The sequence below is a fragment of the Scyliorhinus torazame genome, chromosome 6 (genome assembly GCF_047496885.1).
Source record: "Scyliorhinus torazame isolate Kashiwa2021f chromosome 6, sScyTor2.1, whole genome shotgun sequence".
NCBI lineage: Eukaryota > Metazoa > Chordata > Chondrichthyes > Carcharhiniformes > Scyliorhinidae > Scyliorhinus > Scyliorhinus torazame.
Genome location: NC_092712.1, coordinates 113771065 through 113790438, shown reverse-complemented (window position 1 = coordinate 113790438; position 19374 = coordinate 113771065). Strand labels below are relative to the sequence as shown.

Here is a 19374-nt window from a genome sequence, read left to right as displayed (position 1 = left end):
TTCTCCACTGGGATGCGCTTGGCACATGTCTCCACAATAGTGTAAATGATATCAGCAATTCAGTGATGTGAAATCTTTAACTGGCATCTTCTGCTGTTTTGCCAGTGTGCTGGTGTCCCAATGTGTTGCATTGCTGCAATGCAACAATGTTCGTTTGGGGCCAGCTAATGTTGCATAACCTTGAGGTTATATTCCCATTATGCCTTGGAATTTACAGCCAATTTGTGCTGAATCAATGGCAAAATGCCGATTTCCCCTGCAATAGATCGAGGAAATTTACATGTAATAAGTTACACACTTGTGTTTCCTTAATCCTTTGTCCCGGTTCAGTGAAATCAAAACCTTCTGCCCATAAGTAACATAGCCCTGCAGTCCCTGCAAAAGACCAGTAACAGGAGTTTTCTGTATTTATGTCAGTTCAAGAAGGGCTGTAAATTTGTACCTAAGGTTTTAGGCACGGCAGGATTCTGTGTCATACGGTGATCATTTGGAAAATATTCACCTGTAACTTCCTCTGCGATTTCCAACTTAAGTTGCTGGTCTGCCGCACACACGCAGCGTGACAATCCGGGCATGCGGGCGCATGGGCATGTGTCTTGGATTCTTCCAAGAGTTCTTTGTGATTCGGACACAATGTTAATAAGAGAACAACAACAGAAGTTTGTGTACTCTATAAATTAATCTTTATTGTCACAAGTAGGCCTACATTATCACTGCAATGGAGTTACAGTGAAAAGCCCTTAGCCGCCACATTCCGACGTACACAGAGGGAGAATTCAGAATGTCCATAATTACCAAACAGCACGCCTTTCGGAACTTGTGGGAGGAAACTGGAACACCCGGAGGAAACGCACGCAGACATGGGGAGAACATGCAGACTCCACACAGTGACCCAAGTCGTGAATCGAACCTGGGATCCTGGCGCTGTTAAGCAACAATTCTAACCTTTATTGATAAGGATAATATGATAAAAGAATATAATATAAGAATTATGTAAGATAAGAATACAACACAAGAATCTCTCGCGTATCAGCTCGTCGGGACACCGGTGTCGACAGCGGCTTTGAGATTCAGCTCCTGGCACCTGTCGCGACTCAGGTTAAGGTGGAGCTCAGCGAAGCTCAAGAAGCGTCTCTCAGTTATACAGTGGAACAAACAAGTCTAGGAGAGATCAGTGCTGGGAATGCCAGCAAGGTTTTGTAAATAGTTGGATAACAAGCATAGCTTGGCATGGGAATGCCTGAGTTTGAACACCTGCCATTTTATATCCTAGTCAACATCCTGGCCCTGGAAGGCTGTCACGTATCCACACAGCGGACAGAATTAACCCATCCCTTACAGCATGCACGCTGGAAGCACGTGGCATTCAAACTCCCGGCTGGTTTGTTTTTGACAGCTGCAACTCCTGCGCTGTGCTGAAGCTGCTAAATAAAAAATCCAGGGATAGTACTAACTTGGTTGACTTGCCTGATGATAGGTATGTTTTTACACCTTTTTATTTGCAGTTTTATTTCTCAGTCCAGGATCATCGAGCAGAGGCAGGAGACAATGGGAGCAATTTTTTTGGTAGGTTACTGTTTATATTATTAGTGTTTAGTGATTATAAATATGTTTAAAATGCAAATAAAGTGGAAAGAAGATAAATATTTTTTAAACTTTGGTTTGTCATGAGGCTGTTAATTCCATTAGAAAAGGTACTGTGTAAAGTGAGGTTAGAGTCACATGAAAGTGAAAGAAAGATTTTTTAAACTTTGGTTTGTCATGAGGATGAAGTCCATTAAAGGAACTATAATGAATAGAAAGCGTTGATTACGTGCTAATGAGTAGAATTGTTCACCTAAGATGCTCCGTGTTACTGATCACTGGTTCTGTGGGTTTTTGCATGGTAGATGCGCCGCATCTTCAATCACTCACTTGGCAGGAGTTTCCAAAAGGTGGGATTGGTCCTTAGATGTTAGGTCATGGGTATTCCTTTCTCAGGCTTCTTCTCCAGGCCTTCTCTTGGCATTGGGTGATCTTGAAGAATTGTGACCCTTCAAATCAGGAGGCTCCTCCAAGTAGGTCTCTTCTGAGCAAAGGTCTCCCAGGCATTGATGGTTCTGTTCCATTTCTTGAGGTAAGCCTTCAATGCATCTTTGAATAGCTTCCTTTGTCCTCCTCGTGTTCGGATCCTTCCTGGGTGAAGAAGATTTGCTTTGCAGTCGGGCCCCTTGCATCCTAAGGATATGGATAGCCCAGCGGAGTTGGTTTCGGATGGCCAAGGCCTGGATACTGGTGCTATTGACTCCTTGAAGGACACTAACGTCAGCACAACCGTCCTCCCAGCTGATTCAGAGCTAAAAGTACATTTGGATTTTGCCATGTATTTTAAGCTGTATTGTTTAAGAGTCACCCTGATTATAATGGTCATCCTTACAAGCCTCAGATTACTTTAAACACTTTAACAAAGCTCATGCCTTAGTTGCCATATGCAAGCCTCCTGTAGGCTAATGTGAACTATTTCTCTGAGACCGTGCCGGTTGTGGGCAATATTTCCTTTAAAATTTAGTTGCTATGCATGCTCACTTTATTTTTTTTGCCCAGCCACACAATGCATTATTTATCCCAGAACAAGGCCTGCATAGTCCCTTACCTTGCACTGTCATCTTTTTGTCATTTAATCATTCCTGCAGTTCACCCTTTAAAAGACATTCCCCTTTTTCATTTCAGACCTCCACCTTTCCCTAGCTGTCTACCAACTTGGGGCGGCACGGTAGCACAATGGTTAGCACTGCTGCCTCACAGCTCCAGGTCCCGAGTTCAATTCCGGCCTTGGGTGACTGTGTGGAGTTTGCACTTTCTCCCCATGTCTGCCTGGGTTTCCTCTGGGTGTTCCAGTTTCCTCCCACAGACCAAAGCTGTTCAGGTTAGGTGGATTAGCCATGCTAAATTGCCCCTTGGTGTTCAAAGGTTTGGTGGGGTTACGGGGATGGGCCAGGCTTTTCGGAGTATCGGTGCAGACCTGATGGGTCAAATGACTTTCTTCAGCACTGCAGTTATTCTATAAACACAAATTTAAAAAAATAGATGTTATAAGGAGAGTGATAGCAAAAGGTCCCAGGGCACTTTTAAAATATTATGAACATGATCTAAATTAAAACATATGAACACTTTTAATCATGTCACACATAAAGTTATATAATAATACAGTACAGATTTAACTAATTTCACAGATTTAAAACAAATAACCAACCTATGTTGATTTATAAATAACCTTTATTCATAAAAAAAGAAAAATTACCTTTAGAAGAACCAATAACAACAGCAATGCCTGTATAAAAGAAAGAGCAAAAAAATCTAAGAAAACTTCTACATACCTTTAAAACACTTGTTAAATATGTTGCCTGTTGTGTTCAAAAACAATCTGCAGTTTAAATGCCTGCCCTCAATGGGCATTGTCATAAGGGAGCGTGGCTGCACTCGGCCTACACTGCGCTGGAGCCTGCACAGACTGTCACGCTGGAGACTGCCGAATGGAGAGGAAGGTTCGTCGTGATATCTGGCCGCAGGTAAGTGCGCACTTTTCACTTTCAGAATCAGCGACCTGTGGTTTCCCGCCATTAGCCGGAATTTATGTGCCAGTATTTTCCTCTTCACTGAGATCTGCACTCTATTTTCTGTATCTTTGAATAGATTTTTATACTCCCAGAATGAGTTACATTAAAAATTGAGAAGCTTGAACAATTTCTGAAAAATGCCTGGGGTTGTATTGGTCTTCCCCAGTTATGCAAAAAGGGATGAAAGCAAATTGGCTTCCTGTTTTACATCATGCTCCATTTTCTGTCCCATTGTCTTGTTACTTTTAATTGTTCTCAAATGCTACATGTACACAATTTCCTGACATGCACTCGCAGCAGGTGAGAGGCTATCAGCCAGGAATGCACAAATGGAAAATTTATCCATCATTTAAATGCAGCCTTACATTATGGCAATATCTAGGGATATGTGTTCAGCAGCCGTACAAAGTATAATAGCTGTCTAGGGCAATCTGTTTGGATATTGATTTAAATTTTTAATGTAAACATTAATATTGAATTCAAGTCCAGCTGGTACAATGACAACCTTAACTTTAATAAACAACTTGGGATGTTTTACCATGTTCAAAGTTGTGGTGGCTCGAGACATACACTGGAGGCCACAAACAAAAGGGTTAATTGATGAAAGGCAAAGGCAGTTAGATAACAGGCACAGAGCATTATACAACAGGGGCAGGATTCTCCGTCCCGCCGCACCCGTTTTCTCTGTCCTAACAGCCGGCCAATGGGGTTTCCCATTGTGGGCACCGGCATGCCGTCGGGAAATCCACGGGGTATGAGTAAGCTGCTGGCAAAGCGAAGGATGCGCCTACGGAGAATCTAGTCCCAGGCCTTTACTCTTTAATTCCCTGGTCCTTCTCCCAGGGCCGTCGCAAACTCCGTTGGCTGGGGTTTGAGCGTTCTGCACAATTGGCCCAGAGTCAGTCATGTGGTCTGTGGAGCCCACCCCCTTAAAGGGCCATGCTACCACAAAGGTGCTGCAAGTTGTAAATAAAAGTGGTTGCATTGTTAATTGAGGAAGATAATGGATATTGGTCTGAGAAGATAGGAACTGGGGTACACCATTAACCCCTGAGCCCGTTCTGCTATTCAACTAGATTATGGATCACCTGTATCTTAACTCCATTTTAACTTCAATCAGATTGGCCAACAGTTCTCTAAGGTGGGACCTTCTTCCAATGGAGGGGTAGAAGCCTTGCTTGCAACCACGTAATGTGTCTTTGAGCATGAAATGGGTGCAGGACACTTGGAGTTGGTGGGAATGTGTGCTTTGTCAACTTCTTGAACAGCAGGACCTTGCTTCCTGCCATCTGAAGTGTTGGCGAGGAACAGGCATTCAATGACTCCAAGTGCCCTGCAGCCATTTCAAAATTCAGGTCTATGTTCCGGACACCCCACGGGAGAAAATCAGGCCTCTCTATTTGTCCTAACAACTCATTTGGTCATTTTAAATGCATCAATTTGTTTGAGCCCTATTATTATTTCCCAGTTCTTTCCTCTGACCTCTTCCCTTTGCTACCAGCTCAAAGTTCTCCTTCTGTCTTGTATTTGCCACTTCATTTGAGGGCAGCACGGTAGCATTGTGGATAGCACAATTGCTTCACAGCTCCAGGGTCCCAGGTTCGATTCCGGCTTGGGTCATTGTCTGTGCGGAGTCTGCACATCCTCCCCGTGTGTGCGTGGGTTTTCTCCGGGTGCTCCGGTTTCCTCCCACAGTCCAAAGATGTGCAGGTTAGGTGGATTGGCCATGATAAATTGCCCTTAATGTCCAAAATTGCCCTTAGTGTTGGGTGGGGTTGCTGGGTTATGGGGATAGGGTGGAGGTGTGGACCTTGGGTAGGGTGCTCTTTCCAAGAGCCGGTGCAGACTCGATGGGCCGAATGGCCTCCTTCTGCACTGTAAATTCTATGATCTATGATCTAAGTGTTGAGAATGTTTCAATTAAATACTTAGTTAATTTCTAATTTAATTCAACTTTATGGCATTACATTTACAAAATTACCTGCTCTGAGACATCCTGGACCCTGGCACCAGGGAGCAACATACCAAGAGACTCCAGGATGGTATGTTGCCTCCCTGGTGCCAAGGTCCAGGATGTCTCAGAACGGGTAGCGGGCATCCTGAAGGGGGAGGGCAAACAGGCAGAGGTCGTGGTACATATTGTTACTAATGACATAGGCAGGAAGGGGGATGAGGTCCTGCAGCAGGAGTTCAGGGAGCTAGGAAGAAAGTTAAAAGACAGGACCTCAAGGGTTGTAACCTCGGGATTACCCACAGTGCCACGTGCCAGTGAGGCTAGAAATAGGTAGATAGAGCAGCTAAACACGTGGCTAAACAGTTGGTGTAGGAGGGAGGGTTTCAGTTATCTGGACCACGGGGAGCTCTTCCAGGGCAGGTGTGACCTGTATAAGAAGGGCGGGTTGCATCTAAACTGGAGAGGCATAAATATCCTGGCTGCGAGGTTTGCTAGTGTCACACGGGAGGGTTTAAACTAGTATGGCAGGGGGGTGGGTACCGGAGCAATAGGTCAGAAGGTGAAAAAAGTGAAGGAGAACTAAGAAATAGGGCCAGTATGGTTCTGAGGAAGAGCAGACAGGGAGATGTTGCTGAACACAGCGGGACTGGTGGCCTGAAGTGCATATATTTTAATGCAAGAAGTATAACAGGTAAGGCAGATGAACCTAGAGCTTGGATTAGTACTTGGAACTATGATGTTGTTGCCATTACAGAGACCTGGTTGAGGGAAGGGCAGTATTGGCAGCTAAACATTCCAGGATTTAGATGTTTCAGGCGGGATAGAGGGGTATGTAAAAGGGGTGGAGGAGTTGCGCTACTAGTTAGGGAGAATATCACAGCTGCATTGTGGGAGGACACCTCAGAGGGCAGCGTGGCTATATGGGTAGAGATCAGGAATAAGAAGGGTGCAGTCACAATGTTGGGGTTTACTACAGGCACCCCAACAGCCAGCGGGATATAGAGGAGCAGATAGGTAGACAGATTTCGAAAAGGAGTAAAAGCAACAGGGGTTGTTGTGGTGGGAGACTTTAACTTCCCCAATATTGACTAGGACACACTTAGTGCTAGGGGCTTGGACGGGGCAGAGTTTGTAAGGAGCATCCAGGAAGGCTTCTTAAAACAATATGTAAATCGTCCAACTAGGGAAGGGGCTGTACTGGACCTGGTATTGGGGAATGAGCCTGGCCAGGTGGTAGAAGTTTCAGTAGGGGAGCATTTTGGGAACAGTGACCACAATTCAGTAAATTTTAAAGTGCTGGTGGACAAGGATAAGAGTGGCCCTAGGATGAATGTGCTAAATTGGGGGAAAGCTAATTATAACAATATTAGGTGGGAACTGAAGAACCTAGATTGGGGGCGGATGTTTGAGGGTAAATCAACATCTGACATGTGGGAGGCTTTCAAGTGGCAGTTGAAAGGAATTCAGGACCGGCATGTTCCTGTGAGGAAGAAGGATAAATATGGCAAATTTCAGGAACCTTGGATAATGAGAGATATCGTGGGCCTCGTCAAAAAGAAAAAGGAGGCATTTGTCAGAGCTAGAAGGCTGGGAACAGACAAAGCCTATGTGGAATATAAGGAAAGTAGGAAGGAACTTAAGCAAGGAGTCAGGTGGGCTAAAAGGGGTCACGAAAAGTCATTGGCAAATATGGTTAAGAAAAATCCCAAGGCTTTTTACACGTATATAAAAAGCAAGAGGGTAGCCAGGGAAAGGATTGGCCCACTGAAGGACAGGGGAGGGAATCTATGTGTGGAGCCAGAGGAAATGGGCGAGGTACTAAATGAATACTTTACATCAGTATTCACCAAAGAGAAGGAATTGGTGGATGTTGAGTCTGGAGAAGGGTGTGTAGATAGCCTGGGTCACATTGAGATCCAAAAAGACGAGGTGTTGGGCGTCTTGAAAAATATTAAGGTGGATAAGTCCCCAGGGCCTGGTGAGATCTATCCCAGAATACTGAAGGAGGCACGAGAGGAAATTGCTGAGGCCTTGACAGAAATCTTTGGATCCTCACTTTCTTCAAGTGATGTCCCGGAAGACTGGAAAATAGCCAATGTTGTTCCTTTGTTTAAGAAGGGTAGCAAGGATAATCCAGGGAACTACAGTCCGATGAGCCTTACGTCAGTGGTAGGGAAATTACTGGAGAGAATTCTTCGAGAAAGGAGCTACTCCCATTTGGAAGCAAGTGGACGTATTAGCGAGAGGCAGCACGGTTTTGTGAAGGGGTGGTTGTGCCTCACTAACTTGATAGAGTTTTTTCAGGAGGTCACAAAGATGATTGATGAAGGTAGGGCAGTGGATGTTGTCTATCTGGACTTCAGTAAGGCCTTTGACAAGGTCCCTCATGGCTGACTGGTACAAAAGGTGATGTCACACGGGATCAGAGGTGAGCTGGCAAGATGGATACAGAACTGGCTAGGTCATAGAACAAAGTCTTACAACACCAGGTTAAAGTCCAACAGGTTTGTTGATTCACCTGAGGAAGGAGCAGGGCTCCGAAAGCTAGTGACATCAAAACAAACCTGTTGGACTTTAACCTGGTGTTGTAAGACTTTGTACTGTGCTCACCCCAGTCCAACGCCGGCATCTCCGCATCATAGGTCATAGAAAGCAGAGAGTAGCAATTGAAGGGTGCTTTTCTGATTGGAGGGCTATGACTAGTAGTGTTCCGCAGGGATCAGTGCTGGGACCTTTGCTGTTCGTAGTATATATAAATGATTTGGAGGAAAATGTAACTGGTCTGATTAGTACGTTTGCGGACAACACAAAGGTTGGTGGAATTGCAGATAGCGTTGAGGACTGTCAGAGGATACAGCAGGGTTTAGATCATTTGGGGACTTGATCGGAGAGATGGCAAATGGAGTTTAATCTGGACAAATGTGAGGTAATGCATTTTGGAAGGTCTAATACAGGTAGGGAATATACAGTGAATGGTAGAACCCTCAAGAGTATTGACAGTCAGAGAGATCTAGGTGTGCAGGTCCACAGGTCACTGAAAGGGGCAACACTGATGGAGAAGGTAGTCAAGAAGGCATACGGCATGCTTGCCTTCATTGGCCGGTGCACTGAGTATAAAAATTGGCAAGTCATGTTGCAGCCTTAGTTAGGCCACACTTGGAGTATATTGTTCAATTTGGGCTGCCACACTACCAGAAGGATGGGAAGGCTTTAGAGAGGGTGCAGAAGAGATTTACCAGGATGTTGCCTGGTATGGAGGACATTAGCTATGAGGAGAGGTTGAATAAACTTGGTTTGTCCTCACTGGAACGAAGGAGGTTGAGGGGCGACCTGATAGAGGCCTACAAAATTATGAGAGGCATAGACAGAGTGGATAGTCAGAGACCTTTTCCCAGGATAGAGGGGTCAATTACTCGGGGGCATAGGTTTAAAGTGTGAGGGGCAAGGTTTTGAGGAGATGTACGAGGCAAGTTTTTTTACACAGAGGAACCCACTGCCGGAGGAGGTGGTGAAACAGGGACGATAGTGACTTTTAAGGGGCATCTTGACAAATACATGAATCGGATGGGAATAGAGGGATACAGACTCCGGAAGTGTCTAAGATTTTAGTTTAGACGGGCAGCATGGTCGGCGCAGGCTTGGTGGGCCAAAGGGCTAGTTCCTGTGCTGTACTTTTCTTTGTTCTTTGTTCTTTGTAAAATAGGTGCCGGAGTAGGTTAAAGCTGTTGTTGTTTTCCAATGTATCCTTTTTTAAGCTAGATAAATGATATCTCTGTTGTCTCTTATTCCCCTATGCCTCAAGATATTCTCACTAGTTTCTCTCTGGTCTAATAGCTCTCCAGATTATTCTAATATATGAGTTTGTAAAATATTATTGCCACACTTCCTCATTTTCGCTTTCACAGCGTGATTCGAGGAAGTGTGGTTAAACATGAATATCCCAGTCTGCCTTGTACTTGGAAACCAGTGTCTCTCATATAAGGAGTGTGATGGGGCTGGGATGTCTCTCATTCCCAGTAGCATTCCCTGATTTTTTCTCTCATGATGACAGGAAAGGCTGGGAGGTAGCAGCCTTAGTTAGCAGAGGCAGATAGAATCAGTGGGGAGAAGAATCTAAAATTTACATGCAGCCTGTAGGGATGGAAAGAGAATGTTGTTTTTCTTTAAGCTCAAGCAAAATGCTATCTGTGTGCTCAGGTTATTCAGTCATCCATTAATTTAACTAGAAATGGCGGGGGGGGGAGGGGGGGGGGAGAAGGTAGGGAGGAGGGGAATGAGGGACAATCAGAGGAAGGGGGGTAGGAGGTGTGGTGATGTGCATCAATGTAAATGCATGTAGGCTAGCTAGACACTAGAGGGAGCACCAGAAACATCACACACACACACTCAACCAATAGATCAGTTAGATAGGACACGACCAATGGACATTCACGATACACACAGAGGTGACACCACCACAGGAAGGCATTACACCAATCCATATATAAAGGACACCACACACATGATCTGCCTCTTTCCAGTGGAGACAGTCAGTGAGTAGAGACACAGGGTTGATTCAATATTACACCCACCATTGGATTGCAGCAACTGGTTTGTCAGTCTGGGTAGCTATAGCAGGATTAGCAGTAGTGTCGAACCCGAGTAATAGAAGTGTAAATCGTTTAATAAACGTGTTGAAGTTATCTCCATGTCTGAACCTTCCTTTGTCAAGTGCACCACAAGGAAGCCACTTATGTTACACCTACAACATAACAAATCATGGTACCAGGACTGAACTGTTTCAATCCACATAGCCATATCTCAGCGTACAGTGACAACCAGCAACGATACCCAGGTAAGATGTTCGAGATCTGGGTTCTGCAGCAGCTCCAGTGTCACAGCGTTCTCTGCGAAAACTGGCGGGTATTCCGGAAAATGTTTGAAATCTTCCTGGTAGCAGCCGAACTAGAAGACATGGCCGATGCTGAAAGGACAGAGCTTCTGCTCACCATCGCCGGTGCCAGAGCAGAAGAAATCTTTTAAAAATTCAAGTTCTCCAAGGGGCAAAACAGGAGCCACTTCCAGGCAGTCCTGGACAAATTCGGCAAATACTGTGAGGAAAACACACTCCAACCAGCAAGAAAAGGTAAGAGAAGCACCAGCACTCACTACGATGCCGAGATCCCAGAGCAGAGAACAATTGTGATCGGCGGCCACCTTTCTAAATGGACTGCACTTACGCAGTTGCGCGAGAAGCACACAGAACGGGAAGGTCCGTTTGCGCATGCGCGAGATGCCGTGCATGCGCAATCATGAAAACGGCCATCGGTAAAGGAACAGCGATCTGCACATGCGCAATCGCTTCCTACGCGCTACGTCACGCGTGTCATGACATCAGAGGCCCTGGACCACGCCCATTTTAAGGGGAAACGTCCCAAATCAAAGAAAAAATCTTTTAAAGCCATAAAACAACCTTCTTTCACCTGGAATGACAGCACAATGCCTCAAATTGAACCAGGAAATGAAATTAACCTCCGAAGAACCCTCCAACAAGCAGTTACCTATGCTCAAACCGATGATTCCGACCTTGAATACTTCGAAACCGACCTTTATATTTTCTCTGGACCTCGCGAGCCCAATGCCAGCTCCGACGCAAACAGTGATGATATGGTCCTAGAAGACAACGACACAGGCAAATCTTTCACCTTGGGAGGCTACCCCAGTACCAAATCCGAACCGCAACTAGACGTGTGACACATTGACGACCCCGACGACGAATTCTTCGGATTTGAGGATCTACATCCCAGCAGATATGACACCCTGACTCCTGAGTGCAGGATTATGCTGCGGCCTGAAACCAAGAGACAGAGAACGGTACAGGCCCACAGAGAGCGGCCTGCTGCCACACAGAGCGTGGTCCACCCACCACTCAGGGTTCCCGACTCTACGAAAGAAGACACGCAAGACTCCACACCGCAGTCCTTGCTTGAACAAGAAGTGACTCCAGTGTCACAAGCCTCCACAGCGAGCTCGTGGACAGACTCCACAATTGCAGAAACGCAAGACTCCAGAGCGCAGTCCTTGCACAAACAAGAAGTGACTCCAGTGTCACAAGCCTCTACAGCGAACTCGTGGACAGACTCCACGATAGAAGAAATGCAAGACTCCAGAGTGCAGTCCTTGCACACACAAGACGTGACTCCAGTGTCACAAGCCTCCGCAGCGAGCTCGTGGACAGCCTCCAGGATAGAAGCAACGCAAGACTCCGACGCGCAGTCCTTGCAGGAACAAGACCATGAGGGTCTAGCAACCTCCTCTAACCAATAGCGGCAGACGATGCAAGTCTGCCATGCTCAAGTAAACAGCAAGAAGACTATGACAGTCTACCACACTCCAGTGCACAGCAGGACGACCATGACGGTCTATCATGCTACAGTGAAGAACAAAGTGACGATGACAGTCCAAGCCCAAATGAAGGACAACAGCAAGACAACGACAGTCCACCCACATTGTTTGTGCCACCAGATGAAGACTCTGACAATTTACCCAACCCAAGTGAACAACAAACAGCTACTGAGGCTCTACCCACGGTATGTGAGACGAGTGACGACAGCATCCCACTTCCCATGCAAGATGTGCAATGTGACAGACCTCAGCTAGTGTGTACAGAGGCACTCGACGATCACTGTGAGTCCACTGGTGACTCCGGTGACACCATGATACTTCCACTCTCATTCGCTCAAACCTCTCCACCAGTCAATGCATTCCTGCATGTTCCGACTCCAGACGAGAGCTTCAAGAAATCTCAGCTAACTCCAGTGAACCTGATAAGACTCCTGACGGGGAGCATCAACAAACCAACACTGACTCAGTTTAAAACAGACCAGACTCTAGATGGGGAGCAACTAAACGCCGACTCTGATTCACGTAAGACGGACTTTACTCCAGACAGGGGGTGCCGCAACCTCAGTGATGGCACGCTCAGGGTGACAGCAGATGCCACAACGACAGGAGATGGATCACTTAACAATTACACTGGGTCAGTAATAACAAGCAGCGGCTACAGTCCAAGAGGAATGCACCAATATTCACTACAGCTATATCCACACATTTTTTCCACACCAGCAGTGCAGCCAATAACAGCTCATGCTGGACAAACCCAGTATTCAGGCATGCAGCAGCCAGCAGTCTATGCAGCATATTCTCAAACAGGCCAGCACTACGGATTGCCCACTAATGGAATCAAGACCGAAGGAGGACTACCGCAAGTGCACTACAATCTGCACTACAGACTGGATGCCTTAGTTACAGGCCAGGATTTGCTGCACCCCAGCATGGCCAGACGGCATATTCCTATCAGATGCAAGGTTCTAGTTTCACACCATCACCAGGTATTTATGCGAGCAGCAATTCTGTTTCCAATTTGACAAGCTTCAACGGTTCTCAGCAGGATCACCCTTCCAGCACAGCATGTGGCCAGAACCAGTATGTACAGTCTTATCCAACTTCAACATATGGCACATGCATGACCTCGAATGATACTGTTGATGGTGCCTCTTCAACGTCAACACCTTATCAGCTACAAGATGCCATCCGACAGCACCATCACAAACATGGAAAAAAGAAAGGGACTCCAAATCAGACAGCAAAGTGATTTGACCACTTCTTGGTTCCTGTGGCATAGGGACGTTGATGGCGTTCATAGCCAAGAGAGATATTTGACCATGATGATTGAAACGTTTTTGGACTCACACGAATGATTTGGACTTATTGTTTAATCACTGTTCCCATGACTTGTATATACCTTAACCTATCTACCTGTTTTTTTGTACAATTTTCTTTTTTTTAAATAATATTTTATTGAAAATCTTTGGTCAACCAACACAGTACATTGTGCATCCTTTACACAACATTGTAACAATACAGATAATAATGACCTTTTTTATTTAAACAAAAACAACAACAAATAAATAAATATTAAATAACAAAAAATAGAAACTAGCCCTAATTGGCAACTGCCTTGTCTCAGGCCACAACCCCCCCATCCCCCCCCATCCCTCCCCCCCCCTCCCCCCCCCCCCAAATCCTGGGCCGCTGCTGCTGCCTTCTTTGTTTTCCCCCATCTATCTTTCCGCAAGATATTCGACGAACGGTTGCCACCGCCTAGTGAACCCTTGAGCCGACCCCCTTAGGACGAACTTAATCCGCTCTAACTTTATGAACCCCGCCATATCATTTATCCAGGTCTCCACCCCCGGGGGCTTGGCTTCTTTCCACATTAGTAATATTCTGCGCCGGGCTACTAGGGACGCAAAGGCCAAAACATCGGCCTCTTTCGCCTCCTGCACTCCCGGCTCTTGTGCAACCCCAAATATAGCCAACCCCCAGCTTGGTTCGACCCGGACTCCTACTACTTTCGAAAGCACCTTTGTCACCCCCATCCAAAACCCCTGTAGTGCCGGGCATGACCAAAACATATGGGTATGATTCGCTGGGCTTCTCGAGCACCTCGCACACCTATCCTCCACCCCAAAAAATTTACTGAGCCGTGTTCCAGTCATATGTGCCCTGTGTAATACCTTAAACTGAATCAGGCTTAGCCTGGCGCACGAGGACGACGAGTTTACCCTGTTTAGGGCATCTGCCCACATCCCCTCCTCGATCTCCTCCCCTAGCTCTTCTTCCCATTTCCCTTTTAGTTCGTCCATCATAGTCTCCCCTTCGTCTCTCATTTCCCTATATATATCCGACACCTTACCGTCCCCCACCCATTTCTTTGAGATGACTCTGTCCTGCACCTCTTGTGTCGGGAGCTGCGGGAATTCCCTCACCTGTTGCCTCGCAAAAGCCCTCAGTTGCATATACCTGAATGCATTCCCTTGGGGCAACCCATATTTCTCGGTCAGCGCTCCCAGACTCGCAAACTTCCCATCCACAAATAGATCTTTCAATTGCGTTATACCTGCTCTTTGCCACATTCCATATCCCCCATCCATTCCCCCCGGGGCAAACCTATGGTTGTTTCTTATCGGGGACCCCCCCAGTGCTCCGGTCTTTCCCCTATGTCGTCTCCACTGTCCCCAAATCTTCAGTGTAGCTACCACCACCGGACTCGTGGTATAGTTCCTTGGTGAGAACGGCAATGGGGCTGTCACCATAGCCTGCAGGCTGGTCCCCCTACAGGACGCCCTCTCTAATCTCTTCCACGCCGCTCCTTCCTCCTCTCCCATCCACTTACTCACCATTGAAATATTAGCGGCCCAATAATATTCACTTAGGCTCGGTAGTGCCAGCCCCCCCCTATCCCTACTACGCTGTAAGAATCCCTTCCTCACTCTCGGAGTCTTCCCGGCCCAAACAAAACCCATGATACTCTTTTCTATCCTTTTGAAAAAAGCCTTCGTGATCACCACCGGGAGGCACTGAAACACAAAGAGGAATCTCGGGAGGACCACCATCTTAACCGCCTGCACCCTCCCTGCCATTGACAATGCTACCATATCCCATCTCTTGAAATCTTCCTCCATCTGTTCCACCAACCGCGTCAAATTTAGCCTGTGCAATGTGCCCCAATTCTTAGCTACCTGGATCCCCAGGTAACGAAAGTCTCTTGTTACCTTCCTCAACGGTAGGTCTTCTATTTCTCTACTCTGCTCCCCTGGATGCACCACAAACAGCTCACTCTTCCCCATGTTCAATTTATACCCTGAAAAATCCCCAAATTCCCCAAGTATCCGCATTATTTCTGGCATCCCCTCCGCTGGATCCGCCACATATAGTAGCAGATCATCCGCATATAAAGATACCCGGTGTTCTTCTCCTCCCCTAAGTATTCCCCTCCATCTCTTGGAACCTCTCAGCGCTATCGCCAGGGGCTCAATCGCCAGTGCAAACAGTAATGGGGACAGAGGACATCCCTGCCTTGTCCCTCTATGGAGCCGAAAATATGCCGATCCCCGTCCATTCGTGACCACACTCGCCACTGGGGCCCTATACAACAGCTGCACCCATCTAACATACACCTCTCCGAACCCAAATCTCCTCAACACCTCCCACAGATAATCCCATTCCACTCTATCAAATGCTTTCTCGGCATCCATCGCCACTACTATCTCCGTTTCACCCTCTGGTGGGGCCATCATCATTACCCCTAACAACCTCCGTATGTTCGTGTTCAGCTGTCTCCCCTTCACAAACCCAGTTTGGTCCTCATGAACCACCCCCGGGACACATTCCTCTATTCTCATTGCCATTACCTTGGCCAGGACCTTGGCATCCACATTGAGGAGGGAAATTGGTCTGTAGGACCCGCATTGTAGCGGATCCTTTTCCTTCTTTAAAAGAAGCGATATCGTTGCTTCTGACATAGTCGGGGGCAGTTGTCCCCTTTCCTTTGCCTCGTTAAAGGTCCTCGTCAGTAGCGGGGCGAGCAAATCCAAATATTTTCTGTAAAATTCAACTGGGAATCCGTCCGGTCCCGGGGCCTTTCCCGTCTGCATGTTCCTAATTCCTTTCACCACTTCTTCTACCGTGATCTGTGCTCCCAATCCCATCCTTTCCTGCTCTTCCACCGTGGGAATTTCCAGCCGATCCAAAAAATCCATCATTCTCTCCCTCCCATCCGGGGGTTGAGCTTCATACAATTTTTTATAAAATGTCTTGAACACTTCATTCACTCTCTCCGCTCCCCGCTCCGTCTCTCCATCTTCGTCTCTCATCCCCCCTATTTCCCTCGCTGCTCCCCTTTTCCTCAATTGGTGTGCCAGCAATCTGCTCGCCTTCTCTCCATATTCATACTGTACACCCTGCGCCTTCCTCCATTGTGCCTCTGCAGTGCCTGTGGTCAGCAAGTCAAATTCCACATGCAGCCTTTGCCTTTCCCTATACAGTCCCTCCTCCGGTGCTTCCGCATATTGTCTGTCCACCCTCAAAAGTTCTTGCAGCAACCGCTCCCGTTCCTTACTCTCCTGCTTCCCTTTATGTGTCCTTATTGATATCAGCTCCCCCCTAACCACCGCCTTCAACGCCTCCCAGACCACTCCCACCTGAACCTCCCCATTGTCATTGAGTTCCAAGTACTTTTCAATGCACCCCCTCACCCTTAGGCACACCCCCTCATCCGCCATTAGTCCCATGTCCATTCTCCAGGGTGGACGCCCTCTTGTTTCCTCCCCTATCTCCAAGTCCACCCAGTGTGGGGCATGATCCGAAATGGCTATAGCCGTATATTCCGTTCCCCGCACCCTCGGGATCAATGCCCTACCCAACACAAAAAAGTCTATGCGTGAATAGACTTTATGGACATAGGAGAAAAACGAGAACTCCTTACTCCTAGGTCTACTGAATCTCCACGGGTCCACCCCTCCCATCTGCTCCATAAAATCCTTAAGCACCTTGGCTGCTGCCGGCCTCCTACCAGTCCTGGACTTCGACCTATCCAGCCTTGGTTCCAACACCGTGTTGAAGTCTCCCCCCATTATCAGCTTTCCGGTCTCTAGGTCTGGGATGCGTCCTAGCATTCGCCTCATAAAATTGGCATCGTCCCAATTCGGGGCATACACGTTTACCAACACCACCATCTCTCCCTGTAATTTGCCACTCACCATCACGTATCTGCCCCCGTTATCCGCCACTATAGTCTTTGCCTCGAACATTACCCGCTTCCCCACTAATATAGCCACCCCCCTGTTTTTCGCATCCAGCCCCGAATGGAACACCTGCCCTACCCATCCTTTGCGCAACCTAACCTGGTCTATCAGTTTCAGGTGCGTTTCCTGTAACATAACCAATTCTGCTTTAAGTTTCTTAAGGTGTGCGAGTACTCGTGCCCTCTTTATCGGCCCGTTAAGCCCCCTCACGTTCCACGTGATCAGCCGAGTTGGGGGGCTTCCCACCCCCCCCCCTTGCCGGTTAGCCATCATCTTTTTCCAGCTTCTCACCCAGTTCCCACGCAGCTGTATTTCTCCCAGACGGTGCCCCCCCGCCCATCCTTTCCCGTACCCACTCCCCCCTTTCCCCAGCAGCAGCAACCCAGTAATTCCCCCCTCCCCCCCCCCGCTAGACCCCCCGCTAGCGTAATTACTCCCCCCATGTTGCTCCCAGAAGTCAGCAAACTCTGGCTGACCTCGGCTTCCCCCCGTGATCACGGCTCGCCCCGTGCGGCGCCCCCTCCTTCCTGCTTCTCTATTCCCGCCATAATTATCATAGCGCGGGAACGAAGCCCGCGCCTCTCCCTCGGCCCCGCCTCCCATGGCCAACGCCCCATCTCCTCTCCCTCCCCACCTCCCCCCATCACCACCTGTGGGAGAAAGAAAAGTTACCATACCGCAGGATTAATCATACAATCCCTCTTCGCCCCCCCCCCACTCGTCCCACCACTTTGTCCAAACGTTCATTTTCGTAGTCCAATCATTCCAATTTTTCTTCTACAATAAAAGTCCACGCTTCATCCGCCGTCTCAAAGTAGTGGTGCCTCCCTTGATATGTGACCCACAGTCTTGCCGGTTGCAGCATTCCAAATTTTATCTTCTTTTTGTGAAGTACCGCTTTGGCCCGATTAAAGCTCGCCCTTCTCGCCACCTCCGCACTCCAATCTTGATAGACGCGGATCACCGCGTTCTCCCATTTACTACACCGAGTTTTCTTCGCCCATCTAAGGACCATTTCTCTATCCTTAAAACGGAGAAATCTCACCACTATGGCTCTGGGAGCTTCTCCTGCTCTCGATCCTCGCACCATAACTCGGTATGCTCCCTCCACCTCCAACGGACCCGTCGGGGCCTCCACTCCCATTAACGAGTGCAGCATCGTGCTCACATATGCCCCGACGTCCGCCCCCTCCACACCTTCAGGAAGGCCAAGAATCCTCAAGTTGTTCCTCCTTGCGTTGTTTTCCAGTGCCTCCAACCTCTCCACAGATCGTTTCTGGTGTGCCTCCTGTATCTCCGACTTCACCACCAGGCCCTGTATATCGTTTTCATTCTCTGCTGCTTTCGCCTTCACGACCCGAAGCTCCTGCTCCTGGGTCTTTTGTTCCTCTTTCAGCCCTTCAATCGCCTGTAATATCGGGGCCAACAACTCTTTCTTCATTTCCTTTTTTATCTCCTCCACGCAGCGTTTCAAAAACTCTTGTTGTTCAGGGCCCCATATGAAACTGCCACCTTCCGATGCCATCTTGGTTTCTGCTTGCCTTCCTTGCCGTTGTTCCAAAGGATCCGCTGCAATCCGGCCACTTTCCTCTCCTTTTTCCATCCGTGTCCAGGGGGAACACCCTTCTGGTTTACCGCACGGTGTTTTTAGCCGTTAAAATTGCCGTTGGGGCTCCTATCAAGAGCCCAAAAGTCCGTTCCACCGGGAGCTGCCGAAACGTGCGACTTAGCTGGTCATCGCCGCACCCGGAAGTCCTTTGTACAATTTTCTTAAAGTGTACAGAAAATATGTAACATATAAAAAGGGGGGGGGGGGGGGGATATGGTGATGTGCATCAATGTAAATGCATGTAGGCTAGTTAGACACTAGAGGGAGCACCAGAACCATCACACACACACACTCAACCAATAGATCCGTTAGATAGGACATGACCAATGGACATTCACGATACACACAGAGGTGACACCACCACAGGAGGGCATTACACCAACCCATATATAAAGGACACCACACACATGATCTGCCTCTTTCCAGTGGAGACAATCAGTGAGTAGAGACACAGGGTTGATTCAATATTACACCCACCACGTGGATTGCAGCAACTGGTTAGTCAGTCTGGGTAGCTATAGTAGGATTAGCAGTAGTGTCGAACCCGAGTAATAGAAGTGTAAATAGTTTAATAAACGTGTTGCAGTT

General features: G+C 47.6%; 1 long non-coding RNA gene across 1 annotated transcript in view; it reads right to left on the bottom strand.

Moving 5' to 3' along the window:
• Positions 1-781: 781 nt before the first annotated feature.
• Positions 782-19374, bottom strand: part of LOC140425733 (uncharacterized) — a 32139-nt gene continuing 13546 nt past the window's right edge. The window contains exons 4-5 of the long non-coding RNA XR_011947958.1: positions 3281-3310; positions 782-3040 (exon numbers count right to left, since the gene is read on the bottom strand). This is a non-coding gene — a long non-coding RNA (uncharacterized lncRNA). The remainder of the gene's footprint in view (positions 3041-3280; positions 3311-19374) is intronic.